This window comes from Hyla sarda, chromosome 5, assembly GCF_029499605.1.
Source record: "Hyla sarda isolate aHylSar1 chromosome 5, aHylSar1.hap1, whole genome shotgun sequence".
NCBI classification, from domain to species: Eukaryota; Metazoa; Chordata; class Amphibia; order Anura; family Hylidae; genus Hyla; species Hyla sarda.
The window spans coordinates 116,830,296-116,853,458 of NC_079193.1; the positions used below are offsets into that span (position 1 = coordinate 116,830,296).

General features: G+C 44.1%; 1 protein-coding gene across 2 annotated transcripts in view; it reads left to right on the forward strand.

Annotated features, from left to right (window-relative positions):
* The window catches only part of ANKRD33B (ankyrin repeat domain 33B), a 331,620-nt gene that overhangs the window by 25,122 nt on the left and 283,335 nt on the right, over positions 1-23,163 (forward strand). The window contains exon 2 of one of the 2 annotated variants that reach the window (XM_056520141.1): positions 4,866-5,010. The exons of the other annotated variant lie outside the window; for it this stretch is intronic. The gene's annotated coding sequence lies outside the window, so the exon portion shown is untranslated. The remainder of the gene's footprint in view (positions 1-4,865; positions 5,011-23,163) is intronic. 2 annotated transcript variants of the gene reach the window in all.

Below are 23,163 nucleotides of genomic sequence, written 5' to 3' on the forward strand. Positions count from 1 at the left end.
TGGGCTTTTGAAGAGAAAATTTGTCTGGAATTGAAGGCCACGTGTGTTTACAAAGCCCCCAGAACAATGGACCCCCCACATGTGACCCCATTTTGAAAACTACACTCCTCATGGAATGTAATAAGGGGTACAGTGAGCATTTACGCCCCACAGGTGTCTGGCAGATTTTTGGAACAGTGGTCCGTGAAAATGAAAAATAAAATTTTTCATTTGTACAGCCCACTGTTCCAAAGATCTGTCAAACGCCAGTGGGGTGTAAATACTGCACCCCTTATTAAATTCTGTGAGTGGTGTAGTTTCCAAAATGGGGTCACATGTGGGGGGATCCACTGTTCTGGTACCACGGGGGGCTTTGTAAACGCACACGGCCCCTGACTTCCATTCCAAACAAATTCGCTATCCAAAAGCTCAATGGCGCTCCTTCTCTTCTGAGCATTGTAGTGCGCCTGCAGAGCACTTGATGTCCACACATTTAGTATTTCAATACTCAGAAGAAATGGGGTTACACATTTTGGGGGGTCATTGTTTCCTATTACCCCTTGTAAAAATGTAAAATTTGGGGTAAAACCAGCATTTTATTGAAAAAATGTTTTTTAAAATTTACACATTCAACTTTAACAAAAAGTTGTGAAACATCTGTGAGGTGTTAAGGCTCACTGTACCCCTTGTTACGTTCCTTCAGGTGTGTAGTTTCCAAAATAGTATGCCATGTGTTTTTTTAGGGGCTTCCTAAATGCGACATGCCCACCAAAAACCATTTCAGCCAAATTTGATTTCCAAAAGCCAAATGTCACTCATTCTCTTCTGAGCATTGCAGTTCGCCGGCAGAGCATTTAACCTCCTAACATGGGGTATTTCCATACTCAGAAGAGATGGGGTTACAAATTTTGGGGGGCATTTTCTCCCATTACCTTTTGTAAAAATGGTAAATTTGGGGGGGGGGAACTGCCCTCTAGTGAAAAAAAAAAATCTTTTTTTTCATTTACACATCCGACTTTAACGGAAAGTCGTCAAACACCTGTGGGGTGTTAAGGCTCACTGTACCCCTTGTTACGTGCCTTGAGGGGTGTTGTTTCCAAAATGGTATGCCATTTTCTGCTGTTCTGGCACCATAGGGGCTTCCTAAATGCGACATGCCCCCCATAAAACCATTTTAGCAAAATTCACTCTCCAAAATCCCATTGTCGCTCCTTCCCTTCTGAGCCCTTTACTGCGCCTGCCGAACACTTGACATACACATGAGGTCCCCTTCTTACAAATGATGTGTCACCGCATGCATAATGCCTGAACTATTAAAATATAACTGCACAGTCAATGGTATTAATGTAAAAAAAAATATCAAAGTCCAGAATTGCTGATTTTTGGTAACTTCATATGTAAAAAAAAAAAACTAAATTAATAAAAATAAATGGTAGTGATAAAAACTACAGATCACGGCGCAAAAAAGTTCTCACACATCCCCATATACAGAAAAATAAAAGTGTTATAAGGATCAGAAATTGAAATTTTAAACATATTAATTGCCTTACAAAAAGTTGTAATTTATAAAATAAAATAAAAACACACCGCCATTTTGTAACTTTTGGGGGCTTCCGTTTCTATGCAGTGCACTTTTAAGTAAAAATGACACCTTATCCTCATTCTGTAGGTCCATACCATTAATTTATATACGGTAGGTTTTATAATTTATTTAAAATTAGTAAAATTAGCAAAAATTAGTAAGCTTAAAATCATTCTTTTCTGACCCCTACTTTTTTTTTTTCATATATGGGGATGTGTGGGCCCTCATTTTTTGTGCCGTGATCTGTAGTTTTACTACACTTTTTATAAATTTTTTTAAGATATATAAAGTGACCAAAAATACGCAATTCTGGACTTTTTTTTTAACGTATACTCCATTGTCCGTGTGGTTTAATTAACATTATATCTTTATAGTTCAGACATTTACGCAAGTGGTGTATGCTTGTGTTTATTTTTGTTTACATAATTTTTTATAGGAAAAGGAAATTTTTTTTTTATTAGGGAAGGGGTTAATTCACATTTTAACTTTATTTACACTATTTTTTAGCTGCCATAGGGGACTATTACATGCACTGCGGTGGTCCTGATTAGCTCCACTAAGAAGCTGGGATAATTTTTTATTACAATTTAGATGCCACAATCAACTTAGATCCCGGCATCTAAGGGGTTAATGCTGGGCATCACCGCAATTGCTGATGTCCGCCATTAGCCACGGTCCCAGCTGATAGCTGTCAGGACCATCCCACAATGTCAGAGGAAGTAAAGTAAAGACGGTCGGCACTTCGGTTTCTCGTAGTAACAAATATGCAGTAGAGAGAGTCTTGGCACTCGGGATTTCTTTTGAAAGGTTTATTCAGGTATCTCCAGCGTACTGCTGCACGCGCCTCGGCTCACACCTGTGCCTTTGAAACAGCTAGTGAAATCACCGGACATGACATCATTTAAGCCACACAGAGGTACGCCTAACAAAGGTATGCAAATTACATGAAAATAACATCACCTTTATTCATAAACTACTGAAACTACTGAATTGAAAAGAAAAAAAGTAATAGTATATACTTTCAATATTTATAGCGACTAACTTCTGACAAAGGATTCACATTCAAACAGCTTTTTGCTGTGCCTGTGAAAGAATGAGAAACAAAAGATAATCATAATCTAGAGAGGCTATATTGGATACATTTATAACTGTGGTACTTCATATTCCCGGTTAAGATCCTTTGGAAAAATAGTATTTAATGTGTGGATCCAATATGCCTCTCGAAGGCGGAGTAACTTCTTAATGTCCCCACCTCGTCTCGGATGTTTAATTTGTTCTATTATCTTAAATCGTAGTTGCGCTATATTGTGATTTTTCTCATGAAAATTATATGGCACAAGAAGTAGTAAATTCTGGCATCTGATCGTAGACTTATGTTTGCTCAGCCTATCCTTCATGCTTTGTGAAGTCTCTCCTATATATAAAAGCTCACAAGGGCATTTAAGTGCATATACAACATTAGATGTATCGCATGTATGGTATCCTCTAATCTTATAGGGGATACCTTTGTGAGGATGGAGAATTTTGTCACCTTTTAAAACATTGGAACAATGTGTGCAATGTAAACAAGGGTAAGTCCTGTTTTTGCGACTGGAAAGAAATTGTTGGTGTGATTTTTTCACTTGACTCCCTATGTCAGCTTTTACTACTGTGTCCCTAATAGTGGGGGCTTTTTTTATTATAGCAAATGGGCACTTGTGTAAATTCTTTGACTCAAGGATGTGCTTCACTTAAAATGTGCCAATGTCTACGAATTATGTTATCGATCCTATGATTGAGGGGATGAAACTTATGCACTAAATACATCCAAGGTTGTTCTACTTGGGGTATTTTCTCAATAAGAGATTCTCTTTCAGCTTTTAACAGTAATTTATTGGGATATTGTCTATTGATGAATTTTTTTCTCATCTCTTTTATTCGTAGTTCACATGTATTTGTATCTGTGACTATGCGTCTTACTTGTTGATACTGTGATTTAGGAATAGCACATTTCGTGCTATGTGCATGACTGCTATGATAATGTAGTAAGCTGTTTTTATCCGTACTTTTGGTGTACAAATCTGTTATTAATTGACCATCAGAATTAATAATGACCTTTGTGTCTAAAAAATTCACGGTTTCTCTACTAGAAGTCATAGTAAAATTAAGTTCAGGCCACACCCCATTAATGTATTCCATAAAATTGAATAAGGTTTGTTGTGGCCCCTCCCACACGCAAAACACGTCATCAATATATCTATACCATGCTTTCACATGTTGTAAAAAAGATTTGTTATTGTAAATAAAATGTTCTTCAAAGGATGATATGTACTCGTTTGCGTAGGGAGGGGCCACATTCGCACCCATCGCCGATCCCCGCTGCTGTATAAAAAAATCATCTTGGAACAAAAAATAATTGTAATGTAATACCAACTCTAACATTTTAATGAACATTTCTTTTTGTAGGGCTGTGTATTCAGTATCTAACAGTAATTATTTTACAGACTCAATGCCTTTTGCATGTTCAATTGAGGTGTATAGACTTTCTACGTCTATGGTTACTAGCCATACATCATTCTGAAATGGTCCTAATGTTTTGATTTTTTCTAAAAAATGTGACGTGTCCAAAATAAATGATTTAGTTTTTTTGATAAGTGGAGTGAGTACCTTCTCTAATGTTAAAGACAGCGGGGTCAGTACAGAATCATTGGAGGCAACGATTGGCCGACCTGGTGGATCAACCAACCGTTTATGGATCTTCGGTAAAATATAAATTACCGTTATCACCGGACTTTCATTAATAAGAAAATGCGTACGTTTCTCATCTATTACTCCTAGTTCTGAATAATGGGTTACAAGATCTCTATGTCAGAGGAGTCTGTGGGAATTAGGGCTCGTCCACACTATGAACTTCTGCCAGAAGATTTCCAATTGTTTTCAATGGGAATCTGCTGCTCTGTGCACACTACGGAATTGTCAAAGCAGAAATCTGGCAGTGTAATGGATGTCCACCAAAAGAATGAAAATGTTTATTCTGTGGGCGGAATTCCACTGTACTGCATACGACCAATGACTTAGGCAGGACCTGTTGCAAGCAGACATTCTGCTGGCTCAATGTCCACAGTGTGGACAAGACCTTAGGAGTTTGAAGGATGAGGGAAAAGATGGGTCTGGGGGGACTTAGGGGTCTGAAGTGTGTGGTAGTATTATTTTCAGAGCGCATGATGTTTGACAGTATATTATACAGGGGGCAAAAGGTCTGGCAATATTATAATTAGGAAGCACAGTGTCTGGCAGGGTTATAATGATTGTTGTCTTCATACAGAGGATAAGAATCGGCTGGCAAAGTATGGAACCAATGATGTCCTGGCGTCAAACTTTACAGTAGAAGATGTAGCTGGAAGAAGACATGGCATCTGGACCAGATGATGAAGAAAAGAAAAGGAACAACAATAGAGAAGACTTCTTCCGTGAGTAATTTTATCATTGTATATTTTCATGACTGTCACATCAGTGCTGTAGTCACTTCTAACTTTTGCAGTAATGATGGATGAAACTTGAAATTTGAGGTTCCAGCTGTTAAACTACAACTCATCTGAAGCTCTCCAGACATAATGGCTGGAAAGAGCGACTTGAACTGAGGTGATTTTAGACTATGCAGCCCTTTTTATTTTAAAGGGGTACTCCGGTGGAAAACTTTTTGTGGTGTCCCAGTACCGCATTCTATATAGTACTTGTTTATTTATGGGTCCCCATAGCCAGAGTCCCTAGGACGTAGGGATCCCTATTAATCCAGTCTACCCCTAGTTGCCTCTATTCTAGTATATAATTAGTAATTTATGTATAGGTTAATATAAATAGCATAATATAAGTAAATAAATGGTTAATTACTTGTTTCCATGGCGTCGCAGGGCCTTCGGGTCATGTGATGCGTTCCAAGCCTCACTCTAGATGCGTTCCAGGCCTCACTTTGGTATTTCTAGCCTTGTTTTGGTTTTATTATGTATAGAACCTGTATAGGAAGTCAGATGATCACCCAGAAGCCTGTGTGACGATGACAGCGCTGACTTTGGACCTATCAAATTTGGCTCCTCCCCCTGTCCATATAAGGGACGCGGCAGCCATTTTAGTTCTCTTGCTCCTGTGCTCTTGATGAGAGAAGACCTGTACAGCAATTATCGCAGTGAGTTAGGCCCAAGCCTTGCGGCGATGGCTGAGCCATTACAAACAAAGAGTGTATCATCTGCCAAACACTCTGCAGTACCACCGGACCTAATAACTCCCCTAAATCCAGACGGATCTGCAAATCTCTTCCTAAAATTCAGAGACTATATGTCTAATTCGAGGTCCGCAACTTCTGACAGTCACTAAGCAACCTCAAGACTGGTATATGAGACTGTTACTGTACTTGGACATTGCAAGTTCTTCAGTAAAAGTTGTTGCAGTTCAAGTTCAATTCTCCTTGTGGAACTTCAGTTATTTTATGCACCTATCGTTACTGGGAAGGGCGGCGATAGGCCGGAACACTGATTTAGCATACCAGCCCTCAGCCTGGCATCACAAACTCTTCTAGGGTTAACATTAACCCCTTATATACCTATACCATACCACCACTACATACACCCCCCCCCCCCCCCCAAGGGCTACCACATTTTCTTTTAAATCAACTGGTGCCAGAAAGTTAAACAGATTTGTAAATTATGCAGGTAGAGAAAGGAAATAGTCGGCGACTCACCACTCTTCTGTTCAGCAAAGTTCTTTATTGCACATATTCACAACAATGTTGCCCAGGGGGAAGACGGAGATGGACATGCAGGGGGGTACCACAGAGAGGCGACAACGCTGTTTTGCACTACATAGTGCTTCAACTGGCCAGTTGAAGCACTATGTAGTGCGAAACAGCGTTGTCGCCTCTCCGTGGTACCCCCCTGCGTGTCCATCTCTGTCTTGTCCCTGGGCAACATTGTCGTGAATATGTGCAATAAAGAACTTTGCTGAACAGAAGAGTGGTGAGTCGCCGACCATTTCCTTTCTCTACCTGCATGTTTGATGGACTTGTTCTTTGTTAGTCTTAGCACCACCAGCTTCCTACAATTTAACCGCTACAGAGCTACAGCAGTCCCGAGGATCAGAAGTAAGCTGTGCCGATGGTTCTCTTTTTTCTTTGAGATTTGTAAATTACTTCTATTAAAAAATCTTAATCCTTCCAGTACTTATTAGCTGCTGAGTACAACAGAGGAAATTATTTTCTTTTTGGAACACAGAGCTCTCTGCTGACATCATGACCACTGTGCTCTCTGCTGACATCTCTGTCCATTTTAAGAACTGTCCAGAGTAGAAGAAAATCCCCATAGCAAACATATGCTGCTCTGGACAGTTCCTAAAATGGACAGAGATGTCAGCAGAGAGCACTGTGGTCATGATGTCAGCAGAGAGCTCTGTGTTCCACAAAGAAAATAATTTCCTCTGTAGTATTCAGCAGCTAATAAGTACTGGAAGGATTAAAATTTTTTAATAGAAGTCATTAGCAAATCTGTTTAACTTTCTGGTACCAGTTGATAAAAAAAAAAAATAAAATGTTTTCCAACGGAGTACCACTTTAACCCCTTAAGGACCCAGCCATTTTACACCTTAGGACCCGGCCATTTTTTGCACATCTGACCACTGTCACTTTAAACATTAATAACTCTGGAATGCTTTTAGTTATCATTCTGATTCCGAGAATGTTTTTTCATGACATATTCTACTTTAACTTAGTGGTAAAAATTTTTGGTAACTTGCATCCTTTCTTGGTGAAAAATCCCCAAATTTGATGAAAAATTTGAAAATTTGCATTTTTCTAACTTTGAAGCTCTCTGCTTGTAATAAAAATGGATATTCCAAATATTATTTTATTTTATTCACATATACAATATGTCTACTTTATATTTGCATCATAAAATTGACGAGTTTTTACTTTTGGAAGACATCAGAGGGCTTCAAAGTTCAGCAGCAATTTTCCAATTTTTCACAAAATTTCCAAAATCACAATTTTTCAGGGACCAGTTCAGGTTTGAAGTGGATTTGAAGGGTCTTCATCTTAGAAATACCCCACAAATGACCCCATTATAAAAACTGCACCCCCCAAAATATTCAAAATGAAATTTAGTCAGCATTTTAACCCTTTAGGTGTTTCACAGGAATAGCAGCAAAGTGAAGGAGAAAATTCACAATTTCCATTTTTTACACTCGCATGTTCTTGTAGACCCAATTTTTGAAATTTTACAAGGGGTTAAAGGAGAAAATGTATACTTCTATTTGTAGCCCAATTTCTCTCGACTAAGCACATACCTCATATGTCTTTGTAAAGTGTTCGGCGGGCGCAGTAGAGGGCTCAGAAGGGAAGGAGCGACAAGGGGATTTTGGAGCGTACGTTTTTCTGAAATGGTTTTTGGGGGGCATGTTGCATTTAGGAAGCCCCTATGGTGCCAGAACAGGAAAAAAAAACACATGGCATACCATTTTGGAAACTAGACCCCTTGAGGAACGTAACAAGGAATAAAGTGAGCCTTAATACCCCACAGGTGTTTCACGACTTTTGCATATGTAAAAAAATTTACAAAAAATTTCAATAAAATGTGTGCTTCCCCCCAAAGTTCACATTTTTAAAAGGGTTAATAGCAGAAATTAGCCCCCAAAATTTGTAACCCCATCTCTTCTGAGTATGGAGATACCCCATAAGTTGACATGAAGTGCACTATGGGCGAACTACAATGCTCAGAAGAGAAGGAGTCATATTTGGCTTTTTGAGAGCAAATTTTGCTCGGGGGCATGTCGCATTTAGGAAGCCCCTATGGTGCCAGCACAGCAAAAAATACCCACATGCCATACCATTTTGGAAACTAGACCCCTTGAGGAACGTAACAAGGAATAAAGTGAGCCTTAATACCCCACAGGGGTTTCACGACTTTTGCATACGTAAAAAAAAAAAAAACTATTTTCACTAAAATGTGTTTCCCCCCCAAATTTCAAATTTTTGCAAGGGTAAATAGCAGAAAATACCCCCAAAATTTGTAACCCCATCTCTTCCGAGTATGGAGGTACCCCATAAGTTGACCTGAAGCGCACTACGGGCTAACTACAATGCTCAGAAGAGAAGGAGTCATATTTGGCTTTTTGAGAGCAAATTTTGCTCGGGGGGCTTGTCGCATTTGGGAAGCCCCAATGGTGCCAGAACAGCAAAATAACCCCCACATGGCATACCATTTTGGAAACTAGACCCCTTGAGGAACGTAACAAGGTGTACAGTGAGCATTTACCCCCACTGGTGTCTGTCAGATCTTTGACACAGTGGGCTGTACAAAATTTTTAATTTGCGCAGCCCACTTTTCCAAAGATCTGTCAGACACCAGTGGGGTGTAAATTCTCACTGCACCCCTCATTACATTCTGTGAGGGGTGTAGTTTCCGAAATGGGGTCACATGTGTTTTTTTTTTTTGCGTTTGTCAAAACCGCTGTAACAATCAGCCACCCCTGTGCAAATTACCTCAAATGTACATGGTGCACTCTCCCTTCTGAGCCTTGTTGTGCGCCCCCAGAGCACTTTGCGCCCACATATGGGGTATCTCCGTAGTCGGGAGAAGTTGCATTACAAATTTTGGGGGTCTTTTTTCCCTTTTACCTCTTGTCAAAATGAAAAGTATAGGGCAACACCAGCATGTTAGTGTAAAAAATTTATTTTTTTACACTAACATGCTGGTGTAGACCCCAATTTCACCTTTTCATAAGGGGTGAAAGGAGAAAAAGCCCCCCAAAATTTGTAAGGCAATTTCTACCGAGTACGGCGATACCCCAGATGTGACCCTAAACTGTTGCCTTGAAATACGACAGGGCTCCGAAGTGAGAGCGCCATGCGCATTTGAGGCCTGAATTAGGGATTTGCATTGGGGTGGACATAGGGGTATTCTACGCCAGTGATTCCCAAACAGGGTGCCTCCAGCTGTTGCAAAACTCCCAGCATGCTTGGACAGTCAACAGCTGTCCGGCAATACTGGGAGTTGTTGTTTTGCAACAGCTGGAGGCTCCATTTTGAAAACAGTGGCGTACCAGACGTTTTTCCTTTTTATTGGGGAGGGGAGGGGGGCTGTGTAGGGGTATGTGTATATGTAGTGTTTTTTTACTTTTTTTTTTTTTTTTGTGTTAGTGTAGTGTTTTTAGGGTATAGTCACACGGGCAGGGGGGGTTACAGCGATTTTCCCGCTGCGAGTTTGAGCTGCCGCGCAAAATTTGCTGCATCGCAAACTTGCAGCCTGATACTCACTGTAAGCCCCCTGCCCATGTGAATGTACCCTGTACATTCACAAGGGGGGGACCTCCAGCTGTTGCAAAACTACAACTCCAAGCATGCACAGTCTATCAGTGCATGCTGGTAGTTATAGTTTTGCAACAGCTGGAGGCACACGGGTTGGGAAACAATGAGTTAGGAAACAGACAATGTTTCCCAACCAGTGTGCCTCCTGTTGTTGCAAAACCACAACTCCTAAACATTCTCAGGCATGCTGGGAGTAATAGTTCGGCAACATCTTTAGAGCCAGATGTTGCCGAATTACAACTCCCAGCATGCTTGGAGTTGTAGTTTGCAACATCTGGAGGACTACAGTTTGCAGACCACTAATACAGTGGTTCCCAATCTGTGCCCTTCCAGATGTTGCAAAACTACAACTCCCAGTATGCCAAAACTGTCCAGGCATGCTGGGAGTTGTAGTTCTGCAGCATCTGAAGTGCCAGATGTTACAGAACTACAACTCCCAGCATGCCTGGACAGTAAGGGCATGCTGAGAATGTGTAGTTTTGCAACATCTGGAAGGGCACAGTGGTCTCCAAACTGTGGACCTCCAGATGTTGCAAAACTGCAACTCCCAGCATGCCCAGACGCCAAGGGCTGTCTGGGCATGCTGGGAGTTGTAGTATATAGGGTCCCAATAGAGCAATGCATGTCGCTTTACGGCGACGTGCATTGCTGTAAAGGGCCCGACCGTGGCTGAAGATCTACTCACCTGTCGCCGCCGCCGCCATCTTCCTCGCCGGGATCCGGGTCTTCAGGGACGAGGTAAGTACCGGGGCCGGTCCCCAGCACTCCCCCGTCCCCCGCCGCGTCCTCCGGTCTTCCTCCCGTCCTCTCCGGACTTCAAGGGGCCGGGCAGGACGGAAGGAAGTAACCGCCCCCCCTCCTGCGATTGGTCGGTTAACTAACCGACAGATCACAGGGAATAGGAGGAGGTGGCAGGCTTGCCACCTCGCTCCTAGTCTTCAGCATGGTCCTGGCTGTCTGTGACAGCCAGGATCATGCGAAATTACCGGGCGGTCGGGTCCCAGAGACCCGATCAGCCTGGTATCGCCGCAGATCGCAAGGGCGATTCCCCTTGCGATTTGCGGCGATCGCCGACATGGGGGGCATACATGGCCCCCCTCGGCGTTTGCCCTGGATCCCTGCTGAAGGATTTCAGCAGGGATCCGCTTCCGATCTCCGCCGGGTGAGCGGCGGAGACCAGGAAAAGACATGACGTATGCATACGTCATGGGTCCTTAAGACCCAGGGTGTGATGACGTATGCATACGTCATGGGTCCTGAAGAGGTTAATGGCCACCAAATAAAAACAAATTCAAAAAAGGACCGCATAGTCTACTATGCCCGGTCCTATTTCCAGTCTATTCTGGCAACAAATCTCAGTGGGAGGGGAGGGGGACTGTCTGGGGGTGTGTGTGTTTGGGGGGGCCCCATCATAGTGAACTGCTCCGTTTACTAGGCAGCCTTAATCTGGCCCTGCCTGTGGCCTCCAACTGGAGTATCCAATAGGCCTCCTTCCGCAGTAACAATTGGTGCAGGTCTCTACCCAGCTGTTTTTACTCTCTCTTTTTCCGCAAATGTAAGTACTCCGGGATTACAATTGTTGTGCTATGAACCTTTCTGCCCCGATGCCCATTCTGAGAGGGCAAAAATGCTCTATAACTCTATGAAAAAGGGGTAACTTTATTTGGCCTTTATAAAACAAACCACAGTTACATGTGAGGCTGTAAACCACATAGTCTGGTCTACAAGTAATACATTGCTTAAAGGGGTACTCTGCCCTCAGACATCTTATCCAATTATTCAAAGCATACAGGATAAGATATCTGATTGCTGGTGTCCCGCCGCTGGGACCCCCTGCAATCTCTGCGCAGCACCCATGCCGCACCTGGCATACTAAACAGTATGTTTAAAATGCTGGGTTTCTAAGGCTGGAGATGTGACGTAACACCAGGCTCCCTCCATCCATGTCTATGGGAGGGGGCGTGCGGCATGGGTGTTGCACAGAAATCACAGGGGGTCCCAGCAGCAGAACCCCCATGATAAGGCATCTTATCCCCTATCCTTTAGAGAGGGGATAAGATATCTGTGGGCGGAGTACCCCTTTAACATAGACATATAACTACTTAGTTTGAATGTTTTTGCAATAGAATAAAATTTACAGAACAAGCACGACTCGCAGGAATAATTTTCTTCTGGTCTGCTGTCTGTCAGCCAGTCAGAACTAGGTCTTACTTTTAGGGACTTGCATTTTTTATTATGGTCCTTAATAGTACCAGTCTTCATGTAAGTAACTAGCTGAATACCCAGAGTTGCCAGGTTTTTCCTTCCTAATCCTTGTTGGGGAGGAAAATAAACAAAGGAGGAAGCTTTTGACTTCATATCCCGTCCTCATATATTGTTGTCATATCTCAACCCCCTATCCCGACCTCTTATCCCGACCTCCTATCCCGTCATCACATCTCAACCTCATAAACCGTCCTCACATCTCGTCCTCATATCCCGTCCTCCTATCGCCACCTCCTATCCCGACCTCCTATCCTGACCTCCTATTCCGACCTCCTATCATGTCCTCCTATCTCGACCTCCTATCCTGACCTCCTATCCCGTCCTCCTATCCTGACCTTCTATCCCGACCTCCTATCCCGTCAACCTATCCCGACCTCCTATCCCATCCATCTATCCCGACTTCCTATCCCTTTCATCTATCCCGACCTCCTATCCCGTCCTATCTCGACCTCCTATCCCGTCCTCCTATTCCGACCTCCTATTCCGACCTCCTATCCCAACCTCCTATCCCGACCTCCTATCCCGACCCGTAATATGTGTACCAGGTATTGAAATACCTCCAGCCATACGGAAGTTATGTGGGAACATACATTTCTCATTGATTGGCATGGGACTTTAAACAAAAACCCTGACCCTCACAAATGGGGGTAGTTAAGGGTTAAATTAAGTAACATATAAGTAACATGTGACCAAGTATTATCGAAATATCTCCAGCCGTTTGGAAGTTAAGCAGTAACATATATTTCCCATTGACTTGTATGGGACTTTAAACATAAACCCCGCCCCAGGCAAATTGTTGACATATAAGTAACATGTGTGCCAAGTTTCATGTTAATATCTTTAGCCGTTTGGACGTGATGCTGGAACATACACACATACATACACACACACATTGAGTTTTATATATATAGATTACTGGAGGGAGACAATTTAACCCATGGATGTCAGTATCGGATTGTAACGTACCAATTTTTCATGATGGTTTGTTTGATTACCGTATTTTTTGCCCTATGGGACGCACCGGCGTATAAGACGCACCCAATTTATAGGTGCAAAATCTAAAAAAAATTAAGATTTTTAACCCAATAGTGGTCTTCAACTTACGGACCTCCAGATGTTACAAAACTACAGCTCCCAGCATGCCCGGACAGCCGTTGGCTGTCCGGGCATGCTGGGAGTTGTAGTTTTGCAACATCTGGAGGTCCGCAGATTGAAGACCACTGCATAGGAGGTAATACTCACGTGTCCCCGCCGCTCCGGACCCGTCACCGCTGCCCTGGATGTCGCTCCATCGCTGTCGCCGTGTCCCCGTCGCTCCGGAACGTCTCTGATGCCGGCCGGGTATCCTCGCTCTCTGTCGCCGTCATCACATCGTTACGCACGCCGACGCACGTACGCGACAACGTGATGACGGGGAAGGAGAGCGCCGGCCATACAGGGGATCCCTGAACGGAGAAGACACTGAGGAGGCAGGTAAGGTCCCTCCCGGTGTCCTGTAAGCACTAACCCGGCTATTCAGTCGGGCTGTTCGGGACCACCGCGGTGAAATCGCGGCGGTCCCGAAGAGCCCGACTGAACAGCGGGGTTAGTGTTACTTTCCCTTCTGATGCGGCGGTTAGCTTTGATCGCCGCGTCTGAAGGGCTAATACAGGGTATCACCGCAATCGGTGATGTCCTGTATTAGCCGCGGGTCCCGGCCGTTGATGGCCGCAGGGACCGCCGCGATAGGGGTGTATTTGCCGTATAAGATGCACCGACTTTTCCCCCCCAGTTTTGGGGAAGAAAAAGTGCGTCTTATACAGCGAAAAATACGGTATATTGTTTATGGGTGTATTCCTGGACGAAAAAACTGCTCTTTTATTTTGTCTATTTTTAAGGGAGATATTAAGTGGAATACTATGAGGAATTCTATCTTGACAATTCAAACTTGACATCAAGAAATTGTAGTAATTGATCACCAAACTCCATAAATTTCATATTTACCGTATTTACCGTATTGATGTTATTCAGATAGGAGAAGAATTCTTGTAATAAAGCTTCTGAATTGTCCCTTATCACAAAATGTAATCCACAAACCCTAACAGCAGCTTTATATGATGCACAAATGGATTTAAAGGGGTATTCCACTGGTAAACATTTTTTTTATTATTAACTAGTGACAGAAAGTTAAACATCAAAGTTCTTTTTTTTATTTTATTTATTTTTCTGTCTGACCACAGTGTTCTCTGTTGACACCTCTGTCCATTTTAGGAACTGTCCAGATGAGTAGCAAATCCTCATAGAAAACCTATCCTGCTCTGGACAGTTCCTAAAATGAACGGAGGTGTCAATAGAGAGCACTGTGGTCTATTTTTAAATAGAAGTAATTTACAAATCTGTTGAAAGGGTACCTTTCATCAAAAAAAACTTTAGATATATTATAGTATATCAAATACCATGTTATTAAAAAATATGCTTCTTTCTATTTAATTTTCCACTTTGAAAAAATTACCACTAGCGGTCTCCCTACCAGTCCTGGCCGCAAGCATTTTTTATAGACTTCAGACTGGTAGGGAGACCCCTAGTGGTCATTTTTTCAAAGTGGAAAATTAAATAGAAAGAAGCATATTTATTAATAACTTGCTATTGGATAAGTTATTCTGCATACATTAATCTATAATATATCAAAAGTTTTTTTGATGAAAGGTACCTTTTAATTTTCTGGCACCAGTTGATTTAAAAACATTTTTTCCAGAGGAGTACCCTTTTAAGGAGGTGAAAATGTAATTTTGTTAGAAAATAGCAAGGAAGATATTTGCATAAGAGCAAGATATCAGGCTACCCATTGCTGTACCTTCTAATTGTCTGTACCATTGGGCATCATATTTTAACCCCTTAAGGACCAAGCCCATTTTAACCTTAAGGACCAGGCCAATTTTATTTTAGCGTTTTCATTTTTTCCTCCTCTCCTTCTAAAACCCATAACTCCTTTATATTTCCATCTACAGACCAATATAATGGCTTGTTTTTTGTGTGACCAATTGTACTTTGTAATGAAACATTTTACCATAAAATGTACAGCGAACCCCAAAACATTGTTTTAGGGAGGAAAATTTTAATGAAAACAACAATTTAGCACATTTTTGAGGGTTTTGTTTTCACACTATACACTTTACGGTAAAAATAACATGTGTTCTTTATTCTGTGGGTCAATACGATTAAAATGATACCCATGGCTAGATACTTTTATATTTTTGTACCGCTTAAAAAAAATCTAAAACTTTTTGTACAAAATCAGTAATCTAAAATCGCCCTATTTTGACAACCTGTAACTTTTTCATTTTTACATATATAGGGCGGTATGAGGGCTCATTTTTTGCGCCGTCATCTGTACTTTTTATTGATACCAGGGTTGCATATTTAAAACTTTTAGATCATTTTTTTATAAATTTGTTTTAATAAAATGTGACAAAAAAGCTGCATTTTTTCACTTTTTTAAATTTTTACATTTACGCCATTCACCGTTCGGGATAATTAACATTATATTTTTATAGTACGGAAATTTATGCATGTGGCGATACCAAATATGTTTATTAAAAAAAAAATACACTTTTTGGGGGAAAAATGGGAAAAACCGAAAATTTTCATTTTTATTGGGGGATGGTATTTTTCACTTTTTTTTACTTTTTATTTTTACATTTTTCAACTTTTATTTTACACTTTTTATGTTCCCATAGGGGACTATCTATAGCAATCCTTTGATTGCTAATACTGTTCAGTGCTATGTATAGGACATAGCACTGCTCAGTATTATCGGTGATGTTCTGCTCTGGTCTGCTCGATCTCAGACCAGAGCAGAAGTCCCCGGTAGAAGGTGAGGGGACCTCCGACTGCCATTCCGGACGATCGGATCGCTGCGGCAGCGTTGCGGGCGACCCGATCATCCATTCAAAGTGCTGCACTGTCGCAGATGCCGTGATCTGTATTGATCACGGCATCTGAGGGGTTAATGGCGGACATCCGCACGATCGCGGATGTCGGCCACTACCAGCAGGTCCCCAGCTGCTACTAGCAGCCAGAACCTGCTGTGTATCGCGAGCACCGTTCCGATGCTCGCGGTCATACACAGGACGTAAATGTGCGAGAAGTGCCCCCAAACCAGGACGTACATTTACGTCCGTGGTCGTTAAGGGGTTAAGCAATTGTTAGAATGAAGAAAATGGATTCAGTAACAAACTGAATAAAATGGTGTGACTTATCAGTGCAACTCAAAAACTCTTGGACTGCCTGTACAACCGCATCATGTGGGATGCGGGTGTACAGGCCCTCCACGTCAGTTGAAGCAAACTTATACTCAGGGTGCCAGATAAAACCTTCAAGAGCAGTTATTAAATCTCTTGTGTCACGCAGATAAGTAGAGATGACTTTTAGCAGAGGAGAGACGAGCCATTTGATATAGCTTGATAGGTACTCAGGCGGGGAATTAAATGGTTATCCAGGAAAAAACTTTTATATGTATATATATATATATATATATATATATATATATATCAACTGGCTCCAGAAAGTTAAAACAGATTTGTAAATTACTTTTATTAAAAAATCTTAATGCTTCCAGTACTGATGAGCTACTGAAGTTCTGTCTAAGTGCTCTCTGATGACACCTGTCTCGGGAACTGTCCAGAGTAGAAGCAAATCCCCATAGCAAACCTCTTCTACTCTTTGCAGTTCCCGAGACAAGCAGAGATGTCTGCAGAAAGCACTGTTGCCAGACACAAAAGAACAACTTAACTTCGGCAGCTGATAATTATTGGAAGGATTAAGATTTTTTAATAGAAGTAATTTACAAATCTGTTTAACTTTCTGGAGCCAGTTGATATATAAAAAAAAGTTTTTTCCTGGATAACCCCTTTAAATTGGCACTGTCGGACATAAAAACTTTTTATATGTGATGCATCTTAGCAAAACAATGTTTTTTCTAATATACTTGTTTAACCCTGTTGTGGTTCGTGGCTTGGGGGTCGAATTGGACTTGGCTCCAAAGGTTATACAACCAGTTAAAATATCTGCAGACCATGCATCTGAGACACAAAATGGCTGCCACCGTGCGGTCATGTGAATACAATATATTCACAGACCAGGTGTATAGACATTTAGCTGAGCAGTATTACCAGTGACCAAATGCATTCATAAACACCCCACAGACCAACCTATTTTAGGAATTTTGGAAGAGTTATATCCTAATATCCAATGCACACATTAACACTACACATCCAAATACTGGCAGAAATAAAGATGTTTTAATACACAACTAACTAAAACACACTCTAACTAAAAGAGAGAAAAGAGAAAAAGATTTTATCAGTAGAATCTTAAATCTGCAGTGTAAGGAAACACATATACAACAATTATAGTAGAAACCCCATACTTGCTTTTAACAGTAGGGGCACTATCTCTTCTATCTATAACACTCTTATCTACCCCTACCAAATTACCGTATATGATTGCCTGGGAGAAGGACCTGGGGAAGGAAATTGACCTGAAAGATTGGACCCTTAGTGCCTCTATTACCTCCAAACTCTCCATTAACACATCCTTGCAGGAAGCGGGCTGGAAGGTGCTACTTCGATGGTACTTGGTCCCTACTAGAATAGCTAAAATGTACCCCACAGCCACTCCATTGTGCTTCTGTAATTGCCAGCAGCAGGGGACTATGTTCCACATTTGGTGGACTTGCCCACGAGTAAAACGCTTTTGGATAGGGGTCTACTATTTTATCCTGTTGGTCACAGGTGTGAACCTTGTGAAATCCCCGGAGCAAGCTCTATTAAATGCCCCAATCCCGAATGTCTCAAAGGGACTTCGCAATCTTATTTCCTACATCTTTCTAGCCGCCATGATAGCTATAGCGACTAATTGGAAATCAGGTTCTGTGCAATTTCAGCTGATACGCCCCAAGCTAAACTGGATAATGGCTAATGACAAACTGACGAGCCTCCTCAATGATTCCCAACAGTCTTTTGAAGCTACCTGGCAACCTTGGGTGGACTATCTGGGTAACCCTTCGTGAAGTTTCTGCCTTTGCACTTTTCCTCTCTTTCTCTCCCTTCTCTTTCTCCTACCGGACCTATCTTCTCTCCCTTGTTTCACTATTCGTGTTGTCTTCCCCTGTGTGTCTGTCTTTGTATTGGTCACAACCCTGTGTTACCGGGCTAATCTGTCTTAACATATATTGATTGATTTAGATAGTCGGGTCTCCTTCAAATAGCTCATCTGGTGACTATTGTTCAATCGGAGGAACCTTTATAAGTATCCCTATTTGGAAGCCAAAACTGGCTTGAGACTTGGCGATCCGAGTTTATCGGACTTATGTTTACTGTATTGATAACTTACATATGGGAGTCTACATTCCTTTTCTGTTGGCATAAAGGGCCTTAACTATGTTACATGTATTGTATACTTTATTCTTTACTGAAAACCTTAATAAAAACAGAAACCCAATAATTGGCTATATGGGGGGATTTTCCTTAAAAGATACAAATACACACAAAGAATATAATACTGAAATACTTCGCTTCGGGGAACCTTTTACAGCAAGTATGATGAACAAATGCCAGGCATGGGAAAGGCTGCAGTCCTTTGTCTCAGGATAAGGCCCGAACAGGAAGCTGAATGGAAAGGTGTGTTGGTATGCAGCCCCAGAAGAGAAAAGAGGACTTGGCCCCTGTTCAATGGGCTTTTATTATGTTTTCTCCGCCCCTTAGCTCACCCATAGGTGGTCTTTGTCTAATGTTACAAAAGGCCATCTATTGGCCCCCTTTGAACATGACTAGGAGACCCCAGGTCCTCCATCTTTCCTTTGTCTAAACCCATGTGGCTTTCTTGGTCTAGGATCACTAATATAGCAAATAAAATGTATGTAATTTTCATGTCCATAACATTCCACCTCTTGATCCTAATACCAGAAAACCACATTAGAGTTGCTTGCTGGATTGGTAATCCTCTAAGCTCAGTATTCACAAGTTATTAAGTTTACAATAGGTAGCCCTAGATTCTTGCTTTCAGCTTACATAGATCATGGTTTATGTCGCCCGCATTGTTCACTATGTAGCTATAGCACCGGCTCTACTGTTGCCAGTAAAGGGATAGTCTAGGGCAGTGTTTCCCAACCTTTTTCGGGTCGGGCACACCTCAAAAAAAAAAAATCCGCGGGGCACCGCTACCGAGGTTGATGTTCAAAAAAAAAAAAGAAAAAGAAAATGGTAAAAATGCAATGCACTATATCTATTTATCAGGGGGTATGTAGTTTAAAGTGCTGCTTTATACAGCAACTCACCAATGACATCTTCTCTAATTTGCAATGTTGCCATCTCTTCTCCATCTGGTCCGGGCCATCATCACGATTTCTTCCACACACAATTCTTCACCGTTAAACCTGCAAAACAAATCTATTAGGCGCCAAACTTTTTTTTACATGAGTGACAGAGGGGTGTAGAAGAGTGTACATGGGTGAAAGGGATGTAGAGGAGCGTACATGGGTGACAAGGGTGTAGAGGAGTGGACAGAGGGGTGTAGAGGAGTGGACAGAGGGGTGTAGAGGAGTGGACAGAGGGGTGTAGAGGAGTGGACATAGAGGTGTAGAGGAGCAGACAGAGGGGTGTAGAGGAGCATACATGGGTGACAGGGGTGTAGAGGAGTGGACAGAGGGGTATAGAGGAGCATACATGGGTGACAAAGGGGTGTAGAGGAGTGGACAGAGGGGTGTAGAGGAGTGGACAGAGGGGTGTAGAGGAGTAGACAGAGGGGCGTAGAGGAGCGGACAGAGGGGTGTAGAGGAGTGTACATGGGTAATAGGGGTGTAGAGGAGTGGACAGAGGGGTCTAGAGGAGCGTACATGGGTGACAGGGGTGTAGAGGAGTGGACAGAGGGGTATAGAGGAGCATACATGGGTGACAAAGGGGTGTAGAGGAGTGGACAGAGGGGTGTAGAGGAGTGGACAGAGGGGTGTAGAGGAGTAGACAGAGGGGCGTAGAGGAGCGGACAGAGGGGTGTAGAGGAGTGTACATGGATGACAGGGGTGTAGAGGAGCGGACAGAGGGGTGTAGAGGAGCATACATGGGTGACAGGGGTGTAGAGGAGTGTACAGAGGGGTGTAGAAGAGCGTACATGGGTGACAGGGGTGTAGAGAAGTGGACAGAGGGGTGTAGAGGAGCGTACATGGGTGACAAAGGGGTGTAGAGGAGTGTACATGGGTGACAGAGGGGGTAGATGAGTGTACAGAGGGGTGTAGAGGAGCGTACATGGGTGACAGGGGTGTAGAGAAGCAGACATGGGTGACAGGGGTGTAGAGGAGTGGAGAGAGGGGTGTAGAGGAGTGTACATGGGTGACAGGGGGGTGTAGAGGAGTGGACATGGGTGACGGGGTGTAGAGGAGTGGACAGAGAGGTGTAAAGGAGTGGACAGAGGGGTGTAGAGGAGTGTACATGGGTGACAGGGGTGTAGAGGAGTGGAGAGAGGGGTGTAGAGGAGCGTACATGGGTGACAGGGGTGTAGAGGAGTGTACAGAGGGGTGTAGAGGAGTGGACAGAGAGGTGTAGAGGAGCAGACAGAGGGGTGCAGAGGAGCGGACAGAGGGGTGCAGAGGAGCGGACAGAGGGGTGCAGAGGAGCGGACAGAGGGGTGCAGAGGAGCGTACATGGGTGACAGGGGTGTAGAGGAGTGTACAGAGGGGTGTAGAGGAGCGTACATGAGTGACAGGGGTGTAGAGGAGTGGAGAGAGGGGTGTAGAGGAGCGTACATGGGTGACAGGGGTGTAGAGGAGTGTACAGAGGGGTGTAGAGGAGTGTACATGGGTGACAGGGGTGTAGAGGAGTGGACAGAGGGGTGTAGAGGAGTGTACATGGGTGACAGGGGTGTAGAGGAGTGGAGAGAGGGGTGTAGAGGAGCGTACATGGGTGACAGGGGTGTAGAGGAGTGTACAGAGGGGTGTAGAGGAGTGGACAGAGAGGTGTAGAGGAGCGGACAGAGGGGTGCAGAGGAGTGGACAGAGGGGTGCAGAGGAGCGGACAGAGGGGTGCAGAGGAACGTACATGGATGACAGGGGTATAGAGGAGTGTACAGAGGGGTGTAGAGGAGCGTACATGAGTGACAGGGGTGTAGAGGAGTGGAGAGAGGGGTGTAGAGGAGCGTACATGGGTGACAGGGGTGTAGAGGAGTGTACAGAGGGGTGTAGAGGAGCGTACATGGGTGACAGGGGTCTAGAGGAGTGGACAGAGGGGTGTAGAGTAGCGTACATGGGTGACAGGGGTGTAGAGGAGTGGACAGAGGGGTGTAGATGAGTGTACATGGGTGACAGGGGTGTAGAGGAGTGGACAGAGGGGTGTAGAGGAGCATACATGGGTGACAGGGGTGTAGAGGAGTGTACAGAGGAGTGGACAGGAGTGGACAGAGGGGTGTAGAGGAGTGTATATGGGTGACAGGGGTGTAGAGGAGTGGACAGAGGGTTGTAGAGGAGTGTACATGGGTGACAGGGGTGTAAAGGAATGGACAGAGGGGTGTAGAGGAGCGTACATGGGTGACAGGGGTGTAGAGGAGTGGACAGAGGGGTATAGAGGAGTGTACATGGGTGACAGGGGTGTAGAGGAGTGGACAGAGGGGTGTAGAGGAGCATACATGGGTGACAGGGGTGTAGAGGAGTGGACATGGGTGACAGAGGGTGTGAACATGGGTGACGGGGGGGGGGGGGGTGAACATGGCTGACAGGGGGGGTGAACGGGAGTGAAAGGGATGACAGGAGGGGTGAACATGGTGACAGGAGGGTGGACAGGGGTGTACAGGAGGGTGGACATGGGTGACAGAGGGGCGTAGAGGAGTGTACATGGATGAAAGAGGGGTGTAGAGGAGTGTACATGGGTGACAGAGGGGTGTAGAGGAGTTGACATGGGTGACAGAGGGGTGTAGAGGAGTGCACAGAGGGGTGTAGAGTAGAGGACACAGGGGTGTAGAGGAGTGGACAGAGGGGTATAGAGGAGTGTACATGGGTGACAGGGGTGTAGAGGAGTGGACAGAGGGGTGTAGAGGAGCGTACATGGGTGACAGGGGTGTAGAGGAGTGGACATGGGTGACAGAGGGGGTGAACATGAGTGAAAGGGATGACAGGAGGGGTGAACATGGTGACAGGAGGGAGTGGACGGGAGTGAAAGGGATGACAGGAGGGTGAACATGGGTGAAAGGAGGGTGGACAGGGGTGACAGGGGGTGTAGAGGAGTGGACATGGGTGACAGAGGGGTGTAGAGGAGTGTACATGGATGAAAGAGGGGTGTAGAGGAGTGTACATGGATGAAAGAGGGGTGTAGAGGAGTGGACATGGGTGACAGAGGGGTGTAGAGGAGTGTACAGAGGGGTGCAGAGGAGCGTACATGGGTGAGAGGGGTGTAGAGGAGTGTACAGAGGGGTGTAGAGGAGCGTACATGAGTGACAGGGGTGTAGAGGAGTGGAGAGAGGGGTGTAGAGGAGCGTACATGGGTGACAGGGGTGTAGAGGAGTGTAGAGGAGCGTACATGGGTGACAGGGGTGTAGAGGAGTGGACAGAGGGGTGTAGAGGAGTGGACAGAGGGGTGTAGAGGAGCATACATGGGTGACAGGGGTGTAGAGGAGTGGACAGAGGGGTGTAGAGGAGTGGACAGGAGTGGACAGAGGGGTGTAGAGGAGTGTACATGGGTGACAGGGGTGTAGAGGAGTGGACAGAGGGGTGTAGAGGAACGTACATGGGTGACAGGGGTGTAGAGGAGTGGACAGAGGGGTATAGAGGAGCGTACATGGGTGACAGGGGTGTAGAGGAGTGGACAGAGGGGTATAGAGGAGCGTACATGGGTGACAGGGGTGTAGAGGAGTGGACAGAGGGGTGTAGAGGAGCGTACATGGGTGACAGGGGTGTAGAGGAGTGGACATGGGTGACGGGGGGGGTGAACATAGGTGACGGGGGGGGGGGGGGTGAAAGGGATGACAGGAGGGGTGAACATGGTGACAG